Source organism: Hipposideros armiger, unplaced genomic scaffold (assembly GCF_001890085.2).
Source record: "Hipposideros armiger isolate ML-2016 unplaced genomic scaffold, ASM189008v1 scaffold_46, whole genome shotgun sequence".
Classification (NCBI taxonomy): Eukaryota; Metazoa; Chordata; class Mammalia; order Chiroptera; family Hipposideridae; genus Hipposideros; species Hipposideros armiger.
The window spans coordinates 790,788-796,431 of NW_017731396.1; the positions used below are offsets into that span (position 1 = coordinate 790,788).

General features: G+C 46.9%; 1 protein-coding gene across 6 annotated transcripts in view; it reads right to left on the reverse strand.

Annotated features, from left to right (window-relative positions):
• KAZN (kazrin, periplakin interacting protein) overlaps positions 1-5,644 on the reverse strand; it is a 1,129,979-nt gene that overhangs the window by 441,225 nt on the left and 683,110 nt on the right. The window lies entirely within an intron of this gene.

The following is a 5,644-nucleotide window of genomic DNA, read 5'->3' on the forward strand; positions in this document are numbered from 1 at the left end:
ATCTATGGGCAGAGGCCAGGAATGCTGCTCAACGGCCTACAAAGGAACAGCCCCCCAAAGAAAGAATGATCCAGCGCCGAATGTCAATCATGCTAAGACTGGCATGAGGCAATGTCAGAAAGCCCGACTTAGGTATCCGCTCTAGACCAGTATTTATTGAGCAGCTACAGTCTCCCAGGTGCCATATTGGGTGTCATCAACCTTCACTCATTTAATCCTGAGAAGCAATGTCAGAGCTCTGTGGGATCCAGCCCACAGTTGTATTGTTTGGCCTGAGTAGTGCTTTTGTTTTTAAAAGAAATCCTGAATTAGTTGTTATTTAAAACTCATATTTCCTATAGAGTCTGGGCTTCTCACTTTTCTCAAAAAATCGGAAGGAGAGGGCCACACTGGGCCTGCATTCTTGGATGGAGACAGTTAACTGGACTGCTGCCTCCTTTAGATGCTCTGAGGTTTGCCAGGGTCCCCAACCCTCCCCAGGGAGCTGTATCAGCTGCCGTTTGTCACTTCTCTTGTCACCTCACCTGGCACCTGCAGGTGTATGAACTTGTTTCCTCTGCCTCAGAGGTTTCACCCACATTCAAGGTTCCAACCCACAATGATAGGTCCCAGACCTGTATCTGCAACCCTTCTGTTCATCCAACCTCTTTCCCCTATTTTCAAATCCTACTGGACAGCTCCAGAAAAGAACCTTCTCACAGATCCATAAAACCTTGTAGATTCATGCCTGAACCACCCTCCAAAGGAGAAAGGATGAAAAACACCTATGGCCTCGCCAGAAGCGTCAGCACAATTTCCTTGTTTATCTGTCAATTTCCCCTACAATCGTATATATTCCATATGGCCAGGTACCCTGTTATGATGTATCGCCGAGTCAGCAGAATTTCTCAACCACGGCATCATTCTATGTGGGTCAGATAATTCTCTGGTATTGGGGGCCGTCTCGTGCCTCGAGGACACTTAGCAGCATCCTTGAGTTCTACTCACTAGTTGCCATTAGCACGCCCTCACTCCCAGTAGAGACAACCCTGAATGTCTCCAGACATTGTCCTAGGAGGGCAACACTGCCACCACTTGAAAATCACTACGCTGGTGCACGGCCTGGCACAAGATGGTAAAGAAATGTTTTCTGGATGGACAGACGGATGAGTGGGAGGATGAATGAACCAACAAGTAAAAATACGACACCAAGGTTAAGGAGCGCGGGAAGGAAGAAGGCACAAGAGGCCAAGGCACAGCCCACTGAAAAAAAAATAATGAAGAGTGAAGATGATAGGATGGCTCTGAAAAGGCAATTTGAAATGAGAGCAAATTGGGTGAAAATCCCACACAATTTGTCAGGGATGCTGCTAGTTATTTAAGCTGAAGGACACGTGTCACAGATTTATAACAGGATCATAATTACACAGCTGGTAAGTCCTCGCACACATAAAGATACAGCTTGCTACACAGAATTTGTCTTCTGCTCCTTAGCTTATTTTAGTTTTGATTTTCGTTCCTGAAGCTGATTTTGGTTCTGACTTGTGGCCTGGTCATCTGTTCTTGTGTGGACCTCATTTCAAAATGTCGTGCTCAGTAGGAATTAATTCAAAGCAAACAAAGTGTGAGAAACTCCAGGGTGCTGAATGATTTTTCCTCTTGGGGATACTATTTCCATCTCAAAAGCGTCTGGTGGGATCACCAGCGTCCTTCAAACAACTTCTCTTTTACATAAAGTTGTTGAAAGGGTGACTCAGGGACTCTAGATCCAGGCACTTGGGCCATTTCCTCAGGGCTCATTAAGACACATGACCCGACCATCAAACGTCATGAGCTACCTTATGATTTGTATTTTCTTCTGGTGCTGGGGTTCAAATGGTTCACGTAGACCGTGCAATTATTCTCTTGTAAAGGGAAAGCTCCAATCAAAAATTTGGAAAATAAATCTCTTCAACTAAGTGTTGTTCTTTTCAATGATGCTTCCACAGAATAATGCTCATCAAGATTGAGTTCACGATTCTGTACCAGGTGAGTCCTGCCTGTTTGTGGAAGCATTCTTAGTTCCAGAGCTGGGAGTGGGGGTGGGGAAGGGGATACATTTTGCCCTGTAAGATTCACACACACACATACACACCCCGCCTTCCCTTCCCCTCCCCCCCAAAAAAATCTGTTTTGTAGAAAAGGTTAGGTAGAGGTAGGCTAATTTCTCACTTATTAGGCACCATCCCTCTGGTGTCTGTTCATTAACATGGAAGCCAGATATCAAAGTTACAGAGAACCTCCCCCATCGTTACCAGCCAACGGACAGGAAGCTCACATGTGCAGAGACCCCCCACCCAGAATAAAGGACGGTTCAGACTTCCGGCCACCACAGCACGTCTAAATATTTCTTCTAAACCCCTGCAGCTANCTGCCCTGGGACTTGGGTTTAATTCCGTTTTAATAACAGGTTCTTAAACACATCTGAAAACAAAATTATGATGCCCTTTCATCCCTTCAATTGGGAAAAAAAAAAGGAACCTTCCTAATGTACAGTAATGTGTTGGGTTTTGTGTTGTCTATTGTTTTGATGTTTGGATTTTTTTTTAAAGGATGCCTAGTGTTTTGGAGATGGTTGGGGGCTGGGATTCAGGGGTTTATCTATTTCGAAATGATTTCCCTGGCAACAAAAGAAACAGCCAGTCTTCCCAGATGCCAGGACCTGCCTTATTTGAAAATTGCCTTGTTGTGGGGCCAATTAGGGATCATGGTTTCTAAAAGCAGCAAGCTCGCTTTAAGATGATAGATCCAATTCAGGGAGGTTTGGGATGCTTCGTACATCTTGTATTTACGGAAACACATAACATTTTACTTTCCTAGGCAAGACCTAGGAAATTCTAGAAATTTCCATCGCTTATAAAGGATACAACCTATAGTGATGCCTGCACAAGAACAGAAAAAGAATTCATTGAGCTTAAAGGTAAGCAAAGAGGCTAGGTAACTGGTGACTTTTATTCCCTTATCTTTCAATACTTTCCCCCATTATTACATCCTTTTCCCCACCCCACCCCACCCAAAAAAAACCCCATACTGTTCTAGATTTCATCCAGGCTAAATGGCATCTCTTCTCCTCAATGACCTATAGAACAACCTCTAATTCCACCATTAGTAATACATTCCTTTGGCTAGATTCTGCCTTTTCCTGGCAGCCTCCTTTAAAACATAAATATTGCCAAAACAGGTAAAAGTAGCAGCTCTGGCCAGTCTCTAAACATTCCTGTGTAAATTAGGATAACTCCAGTATCGCTTGGAGGGTTATCTGAGTATCCTGAAACAGCACGCAGAGGACACACCTGGCAGACATGGTACTGGGGGTGTGCTGGAGGAGAATATAGGGTGGGGAGAGGGAATATGAGGGCACAGAGAGCTCACCAGTGGACACTGGCCTAAGGGGCTTATTTTGTAAGCACCCTTTCACTGCAGAGATTCTAATCCTGGTTCAAGAGATGACTTGGGAGGGGTCAAAGTCCCTGACTAACGTTCAAAACATCATCATATACATATTTTTTCCAAGTCTACAGTTTTTATCAGATTTTTCAAAGGACTTTGACCTAGAAAGTTCATGATAGCTACAGCCAGCATTTACTGAGGGCTCTCTAGGCGCTCAGAACCCTGGGCCCGGTGGTTTATACACTGGTCCACACAATCCTCCCTACACTATCATTTAGTGCCCTTGTCACAGATAGAGAAACTGAGGCTCGGCATTGGTTAAGCAGTAAAGAATGATGATGAAAACGTCAGCCCCCATTTCTTTAGTGCTTACGATATGCCAGACACTGTTTATATATTATTCCATAGGCAGGAGCTTCACTGAGCCACAGAGAATCTGAAAAACACCCACAGTCACAGAGCTGAGAAGTGGCAGCCCCCACTCCAGCGCGGTCCGGGTTTTGTGTGTACCTGGACCCCACTCCTGCCTACTGCTTCTGAAATTCCTCCTTCCAGTCCCCAGTGTGTCCCCCAGCCAGTTTCACAGAGATTTCAAAAATCCTCCAGGTACAGTAGCTTTGCCTAAGCACATGGCCCTGTCCCATCCTCACAATCAGGGCAAATAAAGATAATACTCGCTCCATACGCTAGTCTCCAGCTGCCGCAATGGACTCCATCCGGGTCAGAGGACACAGTGCCTGAGACCGGTTCTGAGGAGGCTTTCACCTGGGACCAACGAGACCCGGCCCTGCCTCCAGAAGCCCAACACAAGGCCTGAGTGCCCAGAACTGTCACGTAAAGATCCAACAGACCCCAACCTTCAGGAGTGCATGTAGTGGGGAAACGTTTCCTAAACTTCAGGTCTTCAGTGCAGTGTGGGTGACAACTGCCACCTCTACTGGACAAGTGAGTGGGACAGCCCTTAAGCATTCCCAAAGTACAGTCTATGGACCAGCCACTGTGTCCACATCACCTGGGAACCTGGGAGAAATAAACGCAAAATTCTTGGGCCCCAACTCCCACCTGCTGAATCCGAGAAGCTCGGGATGGGACCCCGCCATCTGCATTTTAATAGGTCCTCAGGGAGGCTGGTACCCATCAAGGGTGAGACTGAGGCCATGGGGTGTGCAGCAGAAGGCCTAGTCGTGACCTGGGAGGATGATGACAGCCAGAGGACTCTCTCCGAGCCTTAGCTCTCCTCACCTGGAAAATGGCAACAATAGCACTGCTTTCCATGGCTTCGAGGATGATGAGACACATAGATTAAGTATCTGGCCTGTGAGTATTAAATCTTGAGTGATTTAATACTGTTGGTATTACTATTTTGAGGTCTTTTGAGCTCTGCCTGTCCAGGGTTTCCAGCCACCACCACCTTCCCAGCTGGGCTGACCAGCCTGCCCCATGGTCACATCCCCCGGGACTGAGGGATTCCCAGGATGGACTTCCTGGGCTCCAACCAGGCAAGTCCCAGGCAAACTGGGATGAGTTGGTTGCCCTGCTCTGAGCACACAGCTCCCTCCCAGCCTGAAGACATCCCCTCCCCCACCCTGGGTTGCTCCCCATCCCCAGGCCCTTCCCAGCACACTGGCACGCGAAGCTAAATTATTTAGAATGGAACAGATATGTAAGATGCTTCCTCTTTCTGAAAAACAACTCTGTATCAGAGCCACCAAAATGTCACAGTTTCCCCATCAACAGAGGAGCAAATTGCTCTAATCTATATCTGCCTCCGCAGCTAAGCCTGCTCATAATGAAGCATTATCCACACGCTTGTCAGCAAAGGCAGCACAGACGTCCGGTGATTTAAACCACCTCTGTTAAGCTCAAACAAACAAAAACCTATAAAGAGGGATTTCACTAATTCACTCTAATGACTGGGAGACCCATCCAAATAGGCTACATTATCAAGGGGACGAGAAAAATAATTAAAAAACAGATGCTGGTAGGCATATAAATTCACTTGACCGAACCAGCAAAGCATTGGCACAGCAAATTGCAGTTTAACTCAATGTCAAGAGTGCTTGGCTATGGTCTGCTGGTGGGTGGGTCAGCCCCAGGTAGAGAACCCAGGAAGAGCCGGGCAGGCATCCCTAAATCTCCCTGGCCTCCCTGTGCTCTGCTTTCTCTGCTGCCAGGAGGAACCGGGCAGAGGAGGGGCGCTGGGGTCCTTGCTAGAGCCCAGATGAGTGGTTCTCAA